This window comes from Lissotriton helveticus, chromosome 3_1 (genome assembly GCF_964261635.1).
Source record: "Lissotriton helveticus chromosome 3_1, aLisHel1.1, whole genome shotgun sequence".
In the NCBI taxonomy this organism is placed as follows: Eukaryota; Metazoa; Chordata; class Amphibia; order Caudata; family Salamandridae; genus Lissotriton; species Lissotriton helveticus.
The window spans coordinates 2075918927-2075939583 of NC_136061.1; the positions used below are offsets into that span (position 1 = coordinate 2075918927).

General features: G+C 47.5%; 1 long non-coding RNA gene across 3 annotated transcripts in view; it reads right to left on the bottom strand.

Annotated features, from left to right (window-relative positions):
• Positions 1–20056, bottom strand: part of LOC144825264 (uncharacterized) — a 484671-nt gene extending 464615 nt beyond the window's left edge. The window contains exon 1 of one of the 3 annotated variants that reach the window (XR_013609365.1): positions 19749–20056. This is a non-coding gene — a long non-coding RNA (uncharacterized LOC144825264). The remainder of the gene's footprint in view (positions 1–19748) is intronic. The other 2 variants (XR_013609363.1, XR_013609364.1) reach the window with 2 other exon arrangements.
• Between the last annotated feature and the right edge of the window lie 601 nt (positions 20057–20657).

A 20657-nucleotide genomic window follows, 5' to 3' on the forward strand; every position in this document is an offset into this window, starting at 1 on the left:
CCCCTCTTCCATGCCGTGCATCCGCGCGAGGTGGAACCCACCTGCGCCCCATGAGGAGTGGGCCCCCAACCTCTGATCCTTGTCCGCCTTCTCCGGGGGCCCACCCTCCGACCACCAGGCTGACCAGGAACCCAGGAGGCTCGTAACCTGTCGCCCTAGCCTCCCCAGCCGGGGCCCTATTTCACAGCGGAGAGCTTACCGTCTCCCCCCTCAGTGCTGGCCTAGGGAGTACGCAAGGCGGACTCCCGTCTATTCCGTCGGTCAATTTTACTGTTCCAAGGTCTTTCTACCGCAACACGCCCCTCTAATCCACTGAGCTAAAGGGACGGGTGGGTGGGAGTTTAAAACTAGACAAGGGGGTGGAGGAGGGACGCTTCTGGGAGGCCGCCACCGGTCCGGTGCAACCGAGGAAGGAGAGGCCGGGGGCCCTGCTCCTGGGACCTAAATAGGTCACCAGGCTCCGCCCTCTGTCACACCGGAAGTGCGTCCTCCTGCCCCGGAAGAGTTAAGCGGCCGGTCGCCCATTGGGGCAGACCGGCCGCCCCTATCTAGATAAGGTAGGGGCGGGGGCCGGGGGGCCGGGTCCTAAGTGCGCGCTCGCCGATGCTCCGCTCGCGCTTGGCATAGGACCCGGATCCCCCAGCATGCTCCCCGCTCCCTCCCATAACTTTACAACCCACATGAAATCAACCACAGAGATTTGTGTGGGTGTAAAACGGCCATGTTTAATATTTTGACATTTCATAAACATGACAAGGCATTTCAAAATTCATTATATACAGTTATCAACACAATTTCATTCTTGACTTCGTGATCTTCTTCCGCCAGGTTAAGATTCTAATCCTCCAACACTAAGGGGGCTTCTGGCTCCCCTCTTCCATGCCGTGCATCCGCGCGAGGTGGAACCCACCTGCGCCCCATGAGGAGTGGGCCCCCAACCTCTGATCCTTGTCCGCCTTCTCCGGGGGCCCACCCTCCGACCACCAGGCTGACCAGGAACCCAGGAGGCTCGTAACCTGTCGCCCTAGCCTCCCCAGCCGGGGCCCTATTTCACAGCGGAGAGCTTACCGTCTCCCCCCTCAGTGCTGGCCTAGGGAGTACGCAAGGCGGACTCCCGTCTATTCCGTCGGTCAATTTTACTGTTCCAAGGTCTTTCTACCGCCACAAAGGTGATCCGGGCCCACAGGTCCGTCACCTTCCCCCACCTGCGCGCTGAATGAAAGACCCTTATCCTCTAACCCAGCTATGTGTACCGATGTCCAATAACTGCACTCCATCGGTGCGATACCATACGAAAACCATTTGGTGCGGAATGTGATACCAGCGGCCCTTCACTGAGCACATCTTGGCTACTTCCCCCCCTGGGCTGCCTCTCGAAGCCCTGTAACTGTACTCCAACCTTGTGATACCTCACCTCACCGGAGACCCTCCGGGTGGAATGTTACACCAGCGGCCCTTTCCTGAGCACAACTTGGGCAATTCCTCCTTGCGCCGCCTCACCGAGACATTCCAGGCTCTCGACTTCTTCCCGGGGCCACCCGTCTCGGGGACAGCCGTCTCGACACAAGAACATTGTTCCCCTCAGGCCTACCGGCCATACCACTCGCCGCTGACATAGTCACCTCGTAGCCTGACGCACGAACGAGTGCCCCGTGCCCCCGCTACCTTCGCGGGCACACTACTGAACAGGAGAGAAATAGAAAAGTCAAGTATGGTCATTGGCAAATCATCAGCATTTCTGACACAACCATTCTGGCCAAATGGGTCTCATACAATCGTTGGACGACCAGCGCCCGACCTATTCCATTGTGCTGTCTGGTACGCCTGCCTCAGCTGTTAGCATTGCCGTACCTATCCTGACAGGGAGGGCCGAGTGTCCCAACGCGCTCAGTCCCAGTCCCACTAATGCTAACCCAAACGGCTTGCTTTGATACTGCCACACATAGATGACCCACAACCCGTACCACCCCAGGCCTGACCCACTCCTGCTGTGCGCCTGGGAAACTGTTCCATACATTCCTATGGAAACGGACAGCCCGTTTTAATTCCGTGTATTCCTAAGACAAACTAAGTGAGCACGACTGACTGAGAGAAAGGTGGTGTACAATTTCCATGATCATGGGGGCCAGGGCTGTCCTGTTCTGAGGATGCTAAGACTAGGCGGAGATTCAGGTGACCCCGTGCGCTCGCTGATCCCCGAACTTAACGTATACGGAAGGGGGAGCATGGAGGCTGTCTGCCTATAAAACCTAGTCTATGACCTGACGGGCGAGTATAGGGTATATGGGAACTACCCGCTAATTACAGGTGAGGTCCTATGTTATCAGACAAGGTGACAAGACCAGTGAACTCTCGCTACTTCTCACTAACCCGAATCTGGCCTACTTCCCAGGATGATATTTGACATGAAGTGAATCAATAACGCAGTTTATCTTATGGTTTCCACTCCTGAATTAGCAGTAACGTGAAACCGTATGTACACGATAAGCAAACTGTAAGCCACTGAGACCACTATGCAAGGTACACACATGGAGCTATCCCCATTTGTCTCACGTACTAGCAATAAACCTCTTTACTCTATGGTAAGGGAGCACTCCTGTCCTATTTAGATCGCACAGAGCGGTAGCAGTGACAGCCTGACACAGGCACCTTGTTCAAGAAGAATTATTCATGTACACAGTCATTGCAGAGTCCCTCGCAGCTACCTGAACTTCAATTCTTGTACGTTCTGCCCCTACTGATCCCTTTATTCCCCAATAAATATCCACTGACAACCAGTACAGACTTGCACCCTCACGCCAGTCTGTTCCCATTACATTCCTCTCCGGTCTTATTGTGGATCTGCAAACCATATGCACTTACCATCCAAAAACCCAGCCATCAAACAATGGCACTTAATTATATCCAGGTCAGATTACCGAAATTCACATACATGCAGACACAAAGGTCACAGTAATTCAGACTAGATCCATTAAAATTGCTAAAACCACAATTTCGCAGGGATAAACAATTTGTCACTCTTTGCCATGTAACACTTACACCTCCAAGAGCCACTCCTCCGAGAACATCGTTCACGATGCATAGTTTAGGATGATTGTCAATAATGGACATTTTAGCATTCACCCCTGGATGAAAAACTTTTCGGTTGCCCAACTAAAGAAAAGTAACGCAGTAAATTATGACGCCATACATTCAAGCCCTTTTCTCCTTTATAAGAGAGGGATGCTTACTAGACTGCGTTTTCTTTGTATTTGCCTTTTTTAAATTAAATGTATTTATCTGCATCTATTTGGGGGCTCTGTTGTTCTGGTAATCAGGCTGCAATTTATTTCTATAACATATCTTCATATAGTAAGTAGTGGTACAAGAAATCGGTTGAGAAGGTAATGAACCAGTAACTTACTGGTAGCCCTTGTTACTCTGAGTCCCCATTTCTCCAATGAGGTTACTTTGGCTCCCCATTTCCTGCCACAATTACAAACCTTTAGTTCCCCTATTGGCATTACAGGAAGTATGGCAGGGGGTCATGTAGGGGCTGAAAAGGCAGGGGAAACACATAGGTATATTATGGGAAAAGGGGGGGGGGGGCATTCAGACTAATTCGCCAGTCCCAAGAGGATATTACTATTAAATCGATTTAAACTTATATTCGGGTGCCCATGCCACTCTGTATGAATTCCCCAAGCCTCGCAACCGCTTCAGGCACGCCGGGATAATCTCCCCATGGAAAAGGATCAATGGTGACCAACCGAAGAATGGTAGACAAGTATGTTGTGTAAACAAAATTATTTCACATTACTGGTTCAATGCATGGTGAGAAACAGTGAAAAAGGTGGCATTTCAAAAATACTGGCATGATACCAGCTAATGTTATTCTATTTCCTTCTCTGTAACTGAACCCAGCCCCGCATCAAGGAACACCCGGTCTGCACCGTATGATCCCAGCCTTTCTTCTTGGGGCATCGCCCAGAGCCGGCGCAGCCTCCAACTTTGGTGTTACACCAGGACTCTCGCTCAACTTCTCTGGCATATTTTATTGCCGTAAAATTACAACGTTTGCAACAATCGGTTTCTGCCCAACCGATGTTATTGCATCATCAAAAGGCGCTGCTGCTGCTTCCATATTTACCCTGCCCGCGCGCTGCGCCCACTGCTTGGCCCGGCACCATCTTGCTACTGTGCCACCGCCTAATGCGTCGGCCCATCTGTTCGGTTCCTCGGTTAACACCGATACCTCCAAAGGGGGGGAACAACCTTCATTCGTCCTGTTCTGCCAGGTATCAATGTGGGCACGTGCTCTAGTCCGCAAAAGGTCCTTCCAATGGACTATATTAAGAGGAAGTACCAAGTAACTCCTGTAAAAGATCCTCTTCTAAAAGCCTCGAGTTCACCATAAGACACTACACAGAGGATGGGCGATCGATTTCCTAAGCGGAGGGCCATATTTCTTTTGGCAGCGAACCACATAGCATTGCAGTTTAATAGAACGTAATAGAGTGCGCAAGCGGAATCTACTTTCACACTTTGTTTATCCGCAGAGCATGCGTCATGATGCCCAAACTACACGCGCATCTGCAGCCTGAGCCATACAGGCCAAAGCACCAACGGCATCCTCTCGAAAATGCACCGCAAAGCCAGGGGGCCAAGGAACCTGGTGCAAAAAAGTGCCTTGCGGCCTTGACAGCATCATTATGCGCCTTGTAAATATTGAAACAGGACCACCTCTGTGTTTTTAAACTATTGGGTATGCGATTAGCACATATGAGCAAGTAACTTACAACAGAATCTACACTGCTTCGGGTTGCCATAAAATGCAAGCATTGTTGAGAGTACAGGCACAGTGTTGCTTGCTGTAAAATTAAGGTGAGATTCAAAAGTCTAAAATTGTTTTACCAACACACCTGGGAAGCTTTAGTTTTCACTCAAAGACAGTATTATTACCCAGGACTGTTTCTAGTAAATCCTCTATTCACCCTGTGCTCCTCCACTCGATACGGGTTTTGAGTCCAGAGGTTGCTGGATTGTTTTACAGCTTCGGAGCACTTTGATCTGAGTCAAAGTGAAGCTTGACAGGACCTTTTAAGATAACCTTCAGCCTGGGTGGAAAGCGATTTGCCCATGTTAGGAGAGGGTGCTCAAGAAAGCGAGAATGAGAGAACGCTCTGAGAAGCATTTAGAGCATGGAAGACAAGCAGCAGGCCTGGCTACAAGACCCTGGCTGCCTTTAATCGCTGGCTGCCTCTCTTCAGATTGTATGTTCGCAGAACCGTACCCTCGGCACATACACGCGGATTCGGCACTTTACCTCGTCCACGCCCCGCCGCAAAACACGTGCGTGAAGCCGAAAATGGGAGCCTCTATTGGCTAATTACGGACTGTTATGTTACACTGGTAGTTTATTAGTATCTTTGATCTATTTTGTGTTTTTCCCGCACAGCCCCCAGATATCTGAACACCTTGTTTATGGCGGGAACCCCGCACGGTACTGGCAGCACTGCGCAAATCTAACTGGGAACAATGAAACTTTGCCTGTACAGGGCCTTCTCTGCCGGGCCCTAAATGGCCCGTGTTTCTTTTTCCTGCCTGCCTATCGGCCAGGCGAGGCCACGAGACCGTCCAGGGGATGTAATGGAGGGTACTCCCCGCACCCCGTCCCCCCCCAGCCTGCCCACGTCAACCAGGAAGGAGCCCGCAGGCCCAGGAGCCCTGCCGGCAGCCACAGACGACAGGAGCAGACTCAATACCCGGACACCCCTCCCGCAATCCGCGGCTGCACACAGGCCCCCCCCGGCACCCGACTCCTTACCTGGCGAGATGGACGGCTGCCACGCGCTTCTCCTCCTCGTCGCCTCCCATCACGCACTCGGCTGTGCTAAACCTCCGACCTCCGCCTCCTAACTCCGGACGATGGAATTCGGGAATTTAAAAGTTTAACTAAGTTTAAAACTAGACAAGGGGGTGGAGGAGGGACGCTTCTGGGAGGCCGCCACCGGTCCGGTGCAACCGAGGAAGGAGAGGCCGGGGGCCCTGCTCCTGGGACCTAAATAGGTCACCAGGCTCCGCCCTCTGTCACACCGGAAGTGCGTCCTCCTGCCCCGGAAGAGTTAAGCGGCCGGTCGCCCATTGGGGCAGACCGGCCGCCCCTATCTAGATAAGGTAGGGGCGGGGGCCGGGGGGCCGGGTCCTAAGTGCGCGCTCGCCGATGCTCCGCTCGCGCTTGGCAATAGTGATTAACTTAGTGATCGGCAGATAATTAATCGTTTGTGTTTTATAGCGCTTCCAACCGCAGTGTTGAATCTTCCACACGCTGTAATAACACGTGGTGCTATTCCCCTCATGATATGGTGATGGGTTGGTCAGCGAGTCATTCCCGGGTCACTGGATGTGCAGGTGGTCAGCGGGGTCGATTGTCTCACTGAGAGGCCCTCGTGCCCTCTTGGATGGAGAGGAGCATCATGGGTGAGAAGTGAGTGCGGACATGGGCGCCTTTGATGAGAGCCATGAGCCAGTGTAGTATGGGCCATGGGTTTGTGTGTCGAGGGTGGGGCAGCAGTCCTCACATGTTCACCTTCTTGCCTGCCTCGGTCACCACCACAGTGCGCGTGGTACATTGTTCTCGCGCCCAGCGTACAGTTCTGGCGCGTGCTGTTCTCACGCGCACCGCATACAGTACTTCCAGTTCACATGCACGCTCCCATTCTTAATAAGGGACTAGCTCCCTAGCGCATTCATTTACTTCCCTCGTGCGCATTAACAACCACCAGTGGAAACCCGCTGTCAACAACATGACAAGGAAGGCGGACGGCCTATTGTGAATGTAAACAGGGCTTGTTACGGGCGCGCACGGGCGATTACACAGCGCGCGAGAGCCTAAATGTATAATAATGTGCTAGAAAACAAATCTGTCAATTAAGCGCTATTCTCTGACGACTGGCACCCGTCAGGTACTGAAAGGTTTATCAAATTAATACTTCTCCCTGTCAGTACTTCCCAGTGGGGCTTTTTCAAAGGGCCCCATTGTTGCTGTTCCAATTATTAGCATTGTTATCAGTAATAATATTAGCAATAAAGGAGGGGTGTTGTTCAACTGCTTGCACGTGCATTATTAGGCATAATCCGGGCGGTTGGAAAGGGGTGGCTGCGAGTGGGTTGCAGGCGGTAGTGTCTGCACTGATACTGAAGGGGTGCAGTGGGGAAGGGGAGGTGAGGGTGCAGGATCAGAAAGGGGCGGGGGGATATGGCTCCTTTTAGGGCGTTAATGAACATATTCTGCTACCAGTGCATCATTTGCAAGGTGGTACCGGGAATAGACATCAGCACTGCGCACTACACCAGCCTTTCAAAGGGAGGGGCCCGGAAAGCACCGTCGCCGATGGAAGAGTGTTTGTCTCTGCCCCCTTCTTTCGTGCCAGGGCTGCTTTGTCACGTGAAGGCCATTTTATGGCCTCGCTGCTTCACAGGGCCCGTCTCCGCCTGGCGTTTGTGACTAAGCTCTTTCCGTGCCGTGGACCACTGTTGGCTGCAGACCAAGCCTGCTGAGTGATTGCGAAGCGAGAGACAGACAATAGCATTCCAAGATCTCCTCCTCCATGCAACCCTGAACAAAATAAATAAGCGAGCACCTCGTGATAAAAAAAATTAAAGGGCAGCACAGGTGTGAACGTGACTTCTCATCGCAGCCGTCTTTCTATGGATGTCAGCTCTTTGTTCAGGAACAGGCTTTTGGCTGCTGTGTTTATGCTTCATTCAGTTCTGCTTGTTATGTTTTTGCAAATGTAAAAAAAAAAGACTGATTCGTTTCTTTCAGAGCCCAGTGTAAATCAATTTAAGTTTGACATCCTTGCACTACAAAATGTCGTATGGCGTTCGAATATCCATAACATAGCTTTCATACCTATGGTGTCAATGGTATACCTTGAACAACATAGGGAAAAAAATGGCGCGTGAGCATTTGCTGCACTCGAACATCAAATCCAGAACACGGTTTATGTGGCACAGCGGCATGCACCTGCTACAAAATGGCTGCCTGGGAAAAGAAAGGAGAACCTGGGCAGCCATGCGGATGCATGTCAGGGCACCGCGCATCTCTGCAGGAGGATGCCACTGCTACACAGGGCGCAGAGGGCTCCGCGCATGCTCCCAGGAGCCAGCGCAACCTTCAGCCCACCCCTCAGATCACAGCAGGACCGACCCTCCTCTCCTCTCCTCTCCTTCCGCCCAGCAGGCGACCAATGAGGACAGGTTCTCCTGAAACCCCAGTATCCATGCTCCTTTTAATGTGTGGTGAGCATGTAAACCAATGCTGTCGAGCAAACCTCCAGATGCCGGCAGACCTTGGACAGCTCCACTGAGGCTGCGCAGGTGTCGGCATCCGGCAGGGGGCAGCAGAGAACATAGTATCACAATACCTTAGCAAACTAGATCAGCAGCTGACGCTTCAACTCCTTGTTTTTTTGTATAAATAAGGGCTTGTTATTACCAATACTGTAGGTTTTGGTAGTTTGATATGAACTAACTGAAAATAATGTGTTATATTCGACGAGATATCGGGGGAGTGTGCTAAGGACCATGTTGTAGAATCCCCTTCCACTATTCAAATTAGTAAATGATGGAATTATCTGGAAGTCTATTTTTTATAGCAGAACGTCGTCAAAAAATATTCGCGATACACTCAGAATGTAAACAGCGGAAATCAGAGAAGCCGATATCAGAGAAACACAATGAGAGCAGGTTGTGCAAAAATATCCAAGGCGCCCCAATCTTAACAGCAGACATGTGCGGCAAGTATAATACTCGTCCAGTACTTACCTACTATGCATATTTAATAATCATGAAACCCACCGTTTTGAGGAAATAGTGAAGCATAAGGAAAAAAGGTAGTGATCGATAGTGATAGGAGCATGAAATTCGCTGCAAAACTTTGGTGAAGTAGCCATATGTCAAAGAGCAATAAAATAATATTTGCTAAAAAGCAACCTAACAAACAATACGTCGATTGGGTTACCCCACAACAACTATCTTCATGTGAAAAAAATATTGTGTGTTTTGTAAATGTGCCTTTTTATTCCAACTTCTTTTTATGGTAAGAATAATAATTGAAAATGCTTGAAACTAATACGGAAATCTGCCAGTTTAATTTAGTTTAATTGTGTTCGTTCTTTCAAGATAATGGAGGAATTGAAATAGAATGACAAGACAGACTGGAGGACACATTGCACCCAGTGCTTTAAATGGGCCGGTACTGTTCGGTACTGAGTACAGGCACTTTTTTTTATGTTTTGAGAGGAAGAGTACCGGCACTTCTCAAGAGAAATGTAATACTTTTAATTGGAGAGTACCGGCAGTTCTATTTCCCATTTCAAGCTCTGATTGCAACTATTCGCCTACTCCCCTTGCGACGACTTCCAGTACTTCAACACCACTGCACAACGCGCCATAATGTACCGCATTTCTCTTTCCGGTTGGATGCCAATGGTGCCAATACAGTCTGTTGTGCTGGCTTGTGGGCTCCCGTGGGCGCTGAAAGGAGTGTCCGAGGCCGGTGCCTCTCTGGGCAGGAGGCGGTTGCAGGGCGTTTCTAGCCAGGCTCCCATTGCTGCCCAGATAAGGATTTCTGGCCCGAATCCCTGATCGGTAAGATGCGTTTGTGAACGCGTGCTAGCGACCAATACCCTCAGAACACAGTATATGTAATGCCCTTTGTAGAGCGCAGGAAGCGTGGTTTATCTGACAAGGACTGGCCAGAAGGCCCCTAGCTGCTAGGACTGAGAACGCAGGCTGTGCTCCTGCTTGTTGGCTGCCCTTGAACTGGGTCTGGCAGACTGGTGTGGTGTGTTTGGGCCTGACAGTAGAAAGCTTAGTGCCTGGAAAAGTGTGCCTTGAATGTTATTACTAGTTCCACTGGGCGCTACTGTAGAGAACCCGAAAAAACCCAGAAAGAAAGGCAGAGCAACATGATAGGAGATTGGTGATTGTAGCAAACACAATGCCCCCCCCCCTCTCACCCCTCCCCCACACACACACAGACGTGCACAATGGCATCCTCGGGAGTCATTTCAGCTTGTAAACTCATGGAGTCTTCCTGTGACTTTTCATGGCATTATCACAAACGCGTCACACAAAGGAGTGCCTGAGAGACAGACTGCAGCCATTCTGAGGGCATCTAATACAAACGAATATTCATCGCAAGAATAACAATGGCTTGCCCCATTTATATCCTAGGGTTTATTTTATTAAATGCAATGACGAGCACTGCTGGAAATCACACGCAGGGATTCATTATCACGAAGTAAATGTCTGAGTGGAAGCTGTGAATAGGCCACGGATAAGTGCTGCGACCTTGAGGGTGAGAGCACCCTGCGCCCCAGTAGGTATCACACACAGCCGAGAAGCAGGCGGCATAACAAAGCTCCCTAGCAACAAGAAGGGGGTCTCATAGAATGTCTGAGGAGGTCCTGGGTGATGATGAGGGTGAAAGCATTTTGCACCCATGCTCCTGTAAGCCCAGTCGGTGTCATTATCACACACAGCCAAGGACAGGGAAGTATGACAGAGTTCTCTAGGAACAGGGAGATTGTCTCATAGAATTTGTGATGCGATCCTGTGTAACCATGTGGGCGAGAGCACTGTGCACCCATGCTCCTGTAAGCCCAGTAGGTATCATACACAGCCGAGAAGGGGGCGGTATAACAGAACCCCCTAGCAACAAGAAGGTGGTCTTATAGAAATGTCTGAGGAGGTCCTGTGTGATCATGAAGGTGAGAGCACCGTGCACCCATGCACCTGTAAGCCCAGTCGGTGGCATTATCACACAAAGCCAAGGACAGAGAAGTATAACAGAGTTCTCTAGGAATAAGGAGATTGTCTCATAGAATTTGTGATGAGATCCTGCATGATCATGAGGGTGAGAGCACCGTGCACCCATGCACCAGTAGACTAAGTAGGTATCATTACCATATATATAACAATGGATATCAGGAGGTCAATTAAACATGCAAAAACTGTCTATAACGATGTGTTTCATTAGGGAGCAGTCACAAAGTCCATATATAGTGATACGTAGTGACCATCAAATGATTCCCATCAGATACCCATCCTGTGCCGCCCTACATCATTTGGGATCCTTCAACCGAAGGTAGTGATGTTCAACCACATCAGGATTAGGTGAACTGCCACCCAATCAAACGGAAGGGATCTCTAGTAAAGGAAATTGCTTTATATGGCATAAGGAGGGTAAATGACTAGCAGTGCAAATTTTTTTTTAATGAAATGGTAGTGCATACAAAGTGAGTGATATAAAATTGGGTTATGAAAATGGAAAAAATGTATTTTAATGGTATCCTATCCACACCCAACAGTAAAAACAGTGCAAGGTAGTGTTATACAAATAACTACCCAGATGGAATGAAGGTCAAAATGTTTCTGCAGTAAATTGGAGTCTCGAGATCTCCTCCTGCTTCATCAGGACCTCAAATTAATTGCTACTGCATAAATGTGAACAACTAAAAAAGTGAAATAAGTGTCACCTGGAATTCGCCCAAATTATGGGGAATAAACGCCCCACCTCACCTGCCTAGGGAGGGAGGTCCCTCCATGACAGCCTAGACGGACGTCCGGAGTACCGACGGACAGAGCGGTGCTCCGTTTCTACCTACGCTGTAGCCAGGTGAGGTGGGGCGTTTATTCCCCATAATTTGGGCGAATTCCAAGTGACACTTATTTCACTTTTTTAGTTGTTCACATTTATGCAGCAGCAATTAATTTGAGGTCCTGATGGAGCAGGAGGAGATCTCGAGACTCCAATTTACCGCAGAAACATGTTGACCTTCATTCCATCTGGGTAGTTATTTGTATAACACTACCTTGCACTGTTTTTACTGTTGGGTGTGGATAGGATACCATTAAAATACATTTTTTCCATTTTCATAACCCAATTTTATATCACTCACTTTGTATGCACTACCATTTCATTAAACATTTTTTTTGCACTGCTAGTCATTTACCCTCCTTATGCCATATAAAGCAATTTCCTTTACTAGAGATCCCTTCCGTTTGATTGGGTGGCAGTTCACCTAATCCTGATGTGGTTGAACATCACTACCTTCGGTTGAAGGATCCCAAATGATGTAGGGCGGCACAGGATGGGTACCTGATGGGAATCATTTGATGGTCACTACGTATCACTGTATATGGACTTTGTGACTGCTCCCTAATGAAACACATCGTTATAGACAGTTTTTGCATGTTTAATTGACCTCCTGATATCCATTGTTATATATATGCTGTTGGGGATGATATTAGTGTATGGTCATTAAATATTCCCCTTTGACCTTCCCGTTGTTATTTGGTATCATTACCATACACAGCCGAGAAGGGGGACAGAGTCCTCTAGTAACAGGTAGCTGGTGTCAAATAATGCCTGATGTTTGATCATGAGGGTGAGAGCCCTCTGCGGCAGTGCTTCTGTAGGCCCAGTAGATATCATTATCACACACAGCCGAGAAGGGGGCGGTATAACAGAGTCCTCTAGTAAAAGGGAGATGGTGTAAAATAATGCCTGATGTTTGATCATAAGAGTGAGAGCCCTCTGCGACCATGCATCTGTAGGCCCAGTAGATATCATTATCACACACTGCAGAGAAGGGGGAGGTAAAACTGAGATCCCTAGCAAAAGGAATGTGGTCTGATAGATTACTGGACAAGGGCCTGGTTGTCAGTGTCCATAGTAAAAGTGTCTGATTAGAGTGGACAATGAAGGGCCATGTTTGCAGTCAGCCTGGTGAGATAATATCATATAGGTGAGAAGTTGGCTCGTCGAGGGTTCTGAGAAAGGAAGCGCCCTATGAGTGTTCTCTCCTATTGGGTTCCTGCCTTTGAGATGTCCCACATTACCAGATTTGAATTTAGAGTTAGTCTGTAAACTTTGATGGTGAAGAGTAGGCTCTTGCAGAGCTAGTTGGAGGATACTTCCTAGGGTAACCAAGTGAAAAATAGACAAGGAATCGTGACACTCCATTCTTCACAAGTAAAGGCCATGACTGTTTCTTCGAGCTGTACCCTGTCATCTTTATTCCTCTTGACCCCCGAAGTTTTGGTTCATGTTTACATTTTTGGCTAAGTATGAGAAGTCCTCTAATGAGCCATTCAAACACCTTCTTCGATGCTCCCCTGTGCCAATTTTCCTGTCTACTAGGAGAGAAGAGATCCCCAATGCACCCTTCCATTTGAGTCTGTGTGTATTTACATACAAAGATATAAAATGCAGGATGTCTACCTGCCCACACAAACGACTGGTTCACGCCTCCGTGCCTAAGAAGCTGTCTGTTGGCGGCACAACACAAGGCTTCCTTCCAGAGCAGCTCTACCAGAATGTCACTTTTGTTGTTGCCAAACCCACAGCCATCACTTCATTCTTGGCCTCCAATGTTAATGTTAATGTTAGGCTACATTTATAGAGCGCACTGACACCGGAGGTTTCCTGGCGCTGGGCTTGGGGAGAAGCCTTCCAGGGGAGCCCCCCAGAACTGAGTGCTAGTAAGGTAACAGACGCGGAGAGAAGACTCTGCTTAAAACATTACATTAACCTTGACATTTGCATGGCTAGTAGCATCAGGCTAAAACATGTTTTATTCTCATGGCTCAATTATAGCGCTATTTCTTTTCAAGTAACAACTCTGATTGGGTAAGTGGGCTTATTATGATTGTTACAATTCTGGTGCACTGTATCTGACCGAAGCTTCACCGCTCCGCCCATGTCAAAGGTCTTGTTTTCACAACTGAGCTAGCCATGCTTTAAAGGCCTGAATTACCACTGAAACCCCAGTATCCAGGACTCTGATCACCGGGGTACTTGTGCACCCTTATCGACAAAACTTCTAAGCGGTCCCTACCACTTTAAGGAGCTGTAACATATACTCTGTGTATATCCCCATAAATAAGATGAGGGGCAGTAGAATTCCATCACAAATAATCTCTCATAATTAATAATCATCTATCTCTCAGCATCAACCCTGAGAGATAGATGAATTAACAGGTACCACTGTCCTGAAGAGCCTGGTGAAAAGCCTCACCACAATGATGTCAGTGAGACTGACCCTGTGTATGAACAATTTATGCACAAGATTTAGATCCTTTGACATGGGTCTAATTATCCAACATGCATCCCTTTATTTCACCACAACCCCCAAGGGGTGCTCACTTTCAACCATTTTTCTGCATCCTCAATTAAGGAACTTGACAGTGTGAAATAGAATCACTGTTTACTGGGGAGGGAGACATTGGGGGACTGTAAACCCCGGTAGCAGGCACTGACTATTTTGAAGATTCTCTTATTCCACCCGAAAGACAGAAGCATTACCACCCTCCTCACACTTCACACTTCTGCAAATGGTAGACTCTTCTGAACAGCCAGGCAGGTTCTTCCATCTCTAATGCCACTATTTGTGTTAGGGGTCTGCAACTTGCCCAATAGGCATCGATCGACTAAGGAGGGAAGTGAGGGCAACAACAGCACATTTTCTCTCCATCAAATGATCACTGAATGCTGGGTAGTTTTAGGACTGTTAAGCTAGTATTTTCAAAATAAACACTTGGGAACCAAATTCACTAAGGGGTGTCTCCATGTTCATGTGCAAACAATGGTAAAAAGGTACATTTTCAGGATGCTCATTGGTGTATAGGATTAAATGAACACCCCTAAATTAGGTTTACGAATGTAAAGGAGAGCATTTCCTTGGAAAGGTTCTTTAAAGTCCATCAAGGGAAATGAACTACTATGAGATTGTCAATTTTGCGAAATATCTTACTATCAATTATTTTTAAAGATAAATGAAAATATTATTATGCACGTAAATGGGTATGGCTGACAGTGTCTGGAGTGTTAGCACCAGCAGCTTTACTAATAGCAATTGTGGTTATAAATGTTGAACCAGTGGTAATGCAAGTATTAATAATATCATTCAGTGAAATACTAGCAGTAGTACCCGCAGTAGTAATAGTAGTTCTAATTGTTGTTTGTATGAGGGTACTATTAGTACTAATGGGGGAATGTGTAATTAGTAGGAATAGTAACAGTAGATCAAGGAGAAGTCCTGCTAGTAAAAGAACTAAAGTCATCTATTTCTGTAGCAGTGCAATAAGACTACTTTAAGGTGTAAAACATTCTCTTTGGTCCTTATTATTGAATGAAATGCTATGCTCACCATTGCAAATGGCCCGCTTAAATGTGGTGTGTAGTAACTCCTGTTACTAGGCGTATTGCGATTAAGGGTTTGGCGGTTAACACCTTATTCTTGCAGTTTTCCCCACGATCAACCTGCTGAAATGTATCAGGTGAAAATGCGCCATAATTACAGGGAGATGTAGATTTTGGTGCATTCTGAATGTTGCTCCTCATTATTATGGACAAACTTGTGACGGTTATTTATCAGGGAAGATAAATTCTGACCCAGTGCAGTAGGGTTTTATCAGGTATATAAATATTGTTCCAAACATTTGACCACTCCTAATGAGGGGAATTTTTTCATGTTTTATTTAAAAAAGGCAGGTGAGATAGGAATCTATAAAATTAACTTAAGCTACCACGAATCTTAATATTCGTGTTGTCTGGCTAATTGAAACAAAGGTGAAACTGACTTGATGCACACTATAGTGAAAGAATGTTGGCTCTAGGAAATAATACAGATTCGAATAAAGAGATTCACTGAGATACAAACAACAATCTTTAATTCATGTGTAATCATGCTATCGCTATAATAATTCAAACAAGGTTCTAAACACACACATTGTTAGCCTTCTAAGCAAAAGTAGTCACTATTTCTCCCACCAGTTACTGCCTTTTCTGATGCCAGTGTTGGTGTGTTTTCACAGCAATTCAATATGGCACTTGGTAAGAGTGGTGATATATTAAAACACGATCAAATATGGAGATTTATTTTGGCTGATATCTGCAAAATTCTACTACCCACCTATCGCCAAGCACATTGCAAACACTCCTGTGAGCAGGCCCTTGTTTCTAGTCATTCACTCTCCTCGGAGACAAGACAATAGCTGAAGCAGTAAGAGGGATAAGAATAAACATGTGTTCTTAATGTATTATAGCATCTCGCAGAGCACGGTCTTTTATGTATCTGAGAGTCTTCAAAAGGACTCTGTCTAGAGCCTAATGAGTTCCTCTCTAAAGGCCTGGGTGTGTTGTGATGTCCTCTGGAGAGGCCAGACACCAGGATGTCACTTACATTTCAGTGTCACTGGGAAGGTCGGCTGGCCTTTGAAGTCTAATGCTGGACTGTAAGTTTCAAAATACATCTCTCAGAAACAAGCTGAGAACGGCATCATAGCTCTCCTGGAAACAGGATGCCCATGGACCACAGAGAGAGGTGAAGAACCATAGGGATGGTGAGGAATGTTTAATTCTGACCACGCCATTTCATATGAAGCGGGAAAGGGGGACACCATGCATCGTAAACCAGATTGCATTCATTATTGTTGCCCCAAATTTCCCACAGATACATTTTACTTGTTGGCACTGTGATCACTTTGAGGAATGCTACAGAAAATATCCCACTGTTGTTCTGCATCTGCTCCTTGCAGAGGTGCACACAGAAGAACTCCACAGGCCTTCTTAGCTCCATGACCACTGAGACGTTGACAGTGTCTTCCACAGACCAGCAGACACAGACCGGTACACGCTGCACCCCCTGAACAGGACCACCTCCTGCCTGTTGTGCCAGCTCTGGATTTACATAGCACGTGTTCCATATGAGGTTGAAGGTCTGTCAGACACAGATCAGCTGATCACTGGTTCTCCTTTTCCACTGTATGGTCACGTCTTTCCTGCTTTTTGCTGGCAGGTTGTGGGCCCCAGATCATTAAAGACCCCTCAAGATGTAAATTAGTGACATCCTTTGGTTCATATTGTTATGGGAAGAACCTCAATGTTTCTTACCACGTAGTTTAAAGGAGATACCGCCTTCCCTCTATCCTCTGTGCACCAACACTACCTGGTGTCTGCATTTTATAGTTTTTGGGGCGCAGTAGCAACAGGAAATATCTTCTTTCTTCCTCTTGTTATTGAATTCCAGATGCTCATGGAAAATGTGAGTCTTTTTTTGTATTTATGTTATTTTAATATTTGGACTCTTCACAAGCACACTTTTGCAGCCATGGTCACGGTTTTCACAGACTGGGCTGTGAACACTAACAGTGCACCTTCTATTAGGGTGACCCTCGGCTAATTGTGAACATGTATGTATGAATATTTGTAAGATGGAAGGTGTAAGCTACCCACAGATGACAACAAGGGCAGCCCCATCTGCTCTTCCATAGCCAGAGGGGACACACATACCTCTGACATGGCCCCTGGCCCGCCAGTGAAGTGGTTAAGCTGGGCCTTAGCTCATCTGTCTTGCTTGTGTAGACCACTACAGGTCGCCCCCTTGTTTCGTGCCTGACAAGCTTAGAGAGCACTGCTGTAGGGAGAAGGTGGGAGGCGGAAGAAAGATAAGAGGACATTGAAGGAATGTAGACCAGAGGAAAAGTGGCAGAAGGTCAGATACTAAAAGTAGAGAGTGGCTCAAGAGGGCAATGGAGGAGTAACACATGCAAGATTAAAGAAGGAAGGAGACGTGGAAAGGAAGTAAATAACAAAAAGGAAAGTTGAGGTTAAAGAACAGAGATGATCTCATTGAAAAGGAGTGAGGATAAAAAAATTACAGCAAAACGGGAGAGAATACAAGGGTTTGGAGGAGGTAGCAAATGTACGGGGTAAGGACAAGAGATGAACAAAAGGGTAGAGGAGAAGGGACGTGTCAGGACGACTTCTTGACAGAGTTGTTGAAGCAGTGAAGGCAAAGAAAGAGAGGAGAATGAAAATCTTGAGTTGAAAAGATAATAGCAACAGGAAGAGACGACTAAAGCCAGAGTGAAAAGGAGAGTAAGAGAGGGGAGAGGAAGGATGAGTGCCAAGTGACAACATGAGGAGAGGATGCAGAAGAAACGGAAGGACGTGAAGGTGAGAAAATGGGCAAGAAATGAGAGGCGAGGAGAGCTTGTGGGGCGGGCGGTGCACCGCACCCATGGGCTCATTACAACCCCTGCTGACTCTGTTCGCCTACTCTTACAGCACGTGACAACAGAATCATTAGACGCCCCACTTATATGCTGAACATGCCTTCCGGTGGGAGTGCATTTAATAAAATGCGTGTACAGAGCACATATGGAAATATGTGTTTTGTTATTTCTACAAATGTCCTCTTCCATTTTGGCGCAAGAAGTGATAACCGGAAGACGTTACTTATTACTTCCGGTGACCTCTGCCGGATGTAACATTAGAAGGTGAAGTTGCCATTTAAAATCATTGGAGTTTCGGCCACCAGGAGCATCTATTCTTATTTTCATTTAGTTATGTTTGACGACAAATCTAGCTTTCGATCTTGTAAATTCTATTTTAATTGAGCTAACACCTTAAATGGCTAGTAAGGGTATCTGGGGTCAATTTAAAACAGAGGGGTTGTCAATGCACCGGGCAGAGAGAACGAGTGAGTCACCAAGGAAGATTTTCAGGCACCTGCGAAGGAAGGCAGTTTTGCAAAATCTATAGTGCATGCATAACCCTAATGTTCCTTTATGTAATTTAATCTTACGTTAAAAGATGCGCCGCGGTGTGTGTTTAATCTGCAGTGATCAAGTTGATCTTGCATCCACATTTTAAATCCGTTTTGTTTGAGAAATGAAGTGTATCCAGTGATCGGATTTTAAAATGTGCAAGCGTCGCTCTTCAAGCGAGTAATAACCACTGCTCAAAGCAAGACAGAGAACGCCGCTGCCTGCCCGCTGCAAATACTTAAAAGAGCTACGTTGTTTTATGCTTAAAAAAAACAAACTCTTGCACCCTAGCGAGCACAGTAGAAAAGTTTTCATAGGCTCAAAGCTCCTTGACTATATATATATTATATGTGTTATTGCGCTGAGCAGGTTTATCCACTTCGCGGCAGTATGTTTTTTTTCAATAGTCCGTTGTATCATTATCTGTGGAGTGACGTAAAATGCATGGACGCATATACGAATATACAATACTGCAATGCAAAGCATTACATACATTGATCGTTCCAGAGTACCTGCAACAGCAATCATTCGATGTTACCTACACTGTTGAATTTGGGACAGAACCCTGTGCACGCTATAGAGCGACCATAATTCTTGTTTACACAATAATACTTAATATGCATACATCTACAATTAGCAACGATATTGATTTCTGAGCTTGCGAGAATTATCTGAACCACCCCTGGACGTTGAACCTTCTAAACGGCGCATGGTGTTTTCTTATATGAATGCACAGATAACTAAACACATGTGAGGGTGAACTGACAGCCCAGCGCCGAGGTCGGTGTCCCGGATTCTAGCATAAGGCACGCATTACGCATACGTGTGATGCTGTGGCGCTACGCCGTGTATTCCTGTGCGTGAAGACCTCCACGGGGTCACGCAGTGACCCGACGCCCTGACGAGTGACAAGGATGGTCGCTGACACGGCCATTGTGTCAGGCATCCGATACGGACACCGAGCTCGAGCTGGGTCAGAGGTCAGCGGCTGACGTTTACCACGGAGCACGCACTTATGACGTATACAAATACACTCTCTCATACCTTCGTTCACCAAATTGGCGGGCTCCAGTCACTCCACAGCCAGGCATTCGAGGAGTCTGGGGGTGAGGCGGGGTGTTAGGAGGGGTGGTTCAATCACTTACCTATCGCCGACCACCTGCGGGCTCCGGGTTGGAACTTTGCTTGTGACGACTCTTCGACTTTTTTCCAGCCAACCGGCAATTCAGAAAACATCGCAGTCGATGGTTTCACGCATTCCTCCTTTTGCCACAGTGGCAGGCGCTTCATCAGAAACTTGAAGGTGCCGCGGAACTTTTGGCACACGCATATATATATTTAGCGTCTGCTGCAGCTGTGAGCCCGGCCATCCAACGGGGCATATATCTTCACCCTGCTCCTCCTAGCCTGGGCCGAGAGAGAGTGCCCCGTCGGGGAGCCGTGCGGGAGAGGCGCATTGAGGGGTTTGTGCCCAGAAGCGGGGCTGCTAAGTTTGCAGGCAGGCTGTGCCAAGTGCAGGACTATGGATAAAAGGCGATTGTTCGACGCGAACAAAAAGCCCGTGACGGGCGCGAGCTGGGACTCCCCGGGCCCAGCCTGCGAACTTGAACTTCAACTTGGAAGAGCTCCCCTGCCTGTCACTTGTGAAGAATGAGCCGGTAGACCCCGCCAGACAGATGCGCGATGGGCGTCCGGGGGTCTGTAGACTCCATCTGCGAGAGAGATGGAGGGGCCCACACCGGAGGTCTCGTGCATGCCGAGTGCCCACATCACTCAATGGAAACACTCAGACATGTCTGAATCTATGGCAGCAGCTCACCACACAGACCTGCACGACTGCATGCAGAGCAACATTCTGCTGCATCAGCACACACCATGCCTGCATGCAGGCATTACTGCAGTCCTAGCTGCACCCATCACACAATAATGCATCATGTGTGCATGCGGAAATCAAAGTGATGGGGGAATGCTTAAATGAAGCAAAGTCACTGTTATCGAGCATGACGGCATTCCAGTCCATCGATTTTTGCCTATTCTGCCACTTTAGTCAGTGA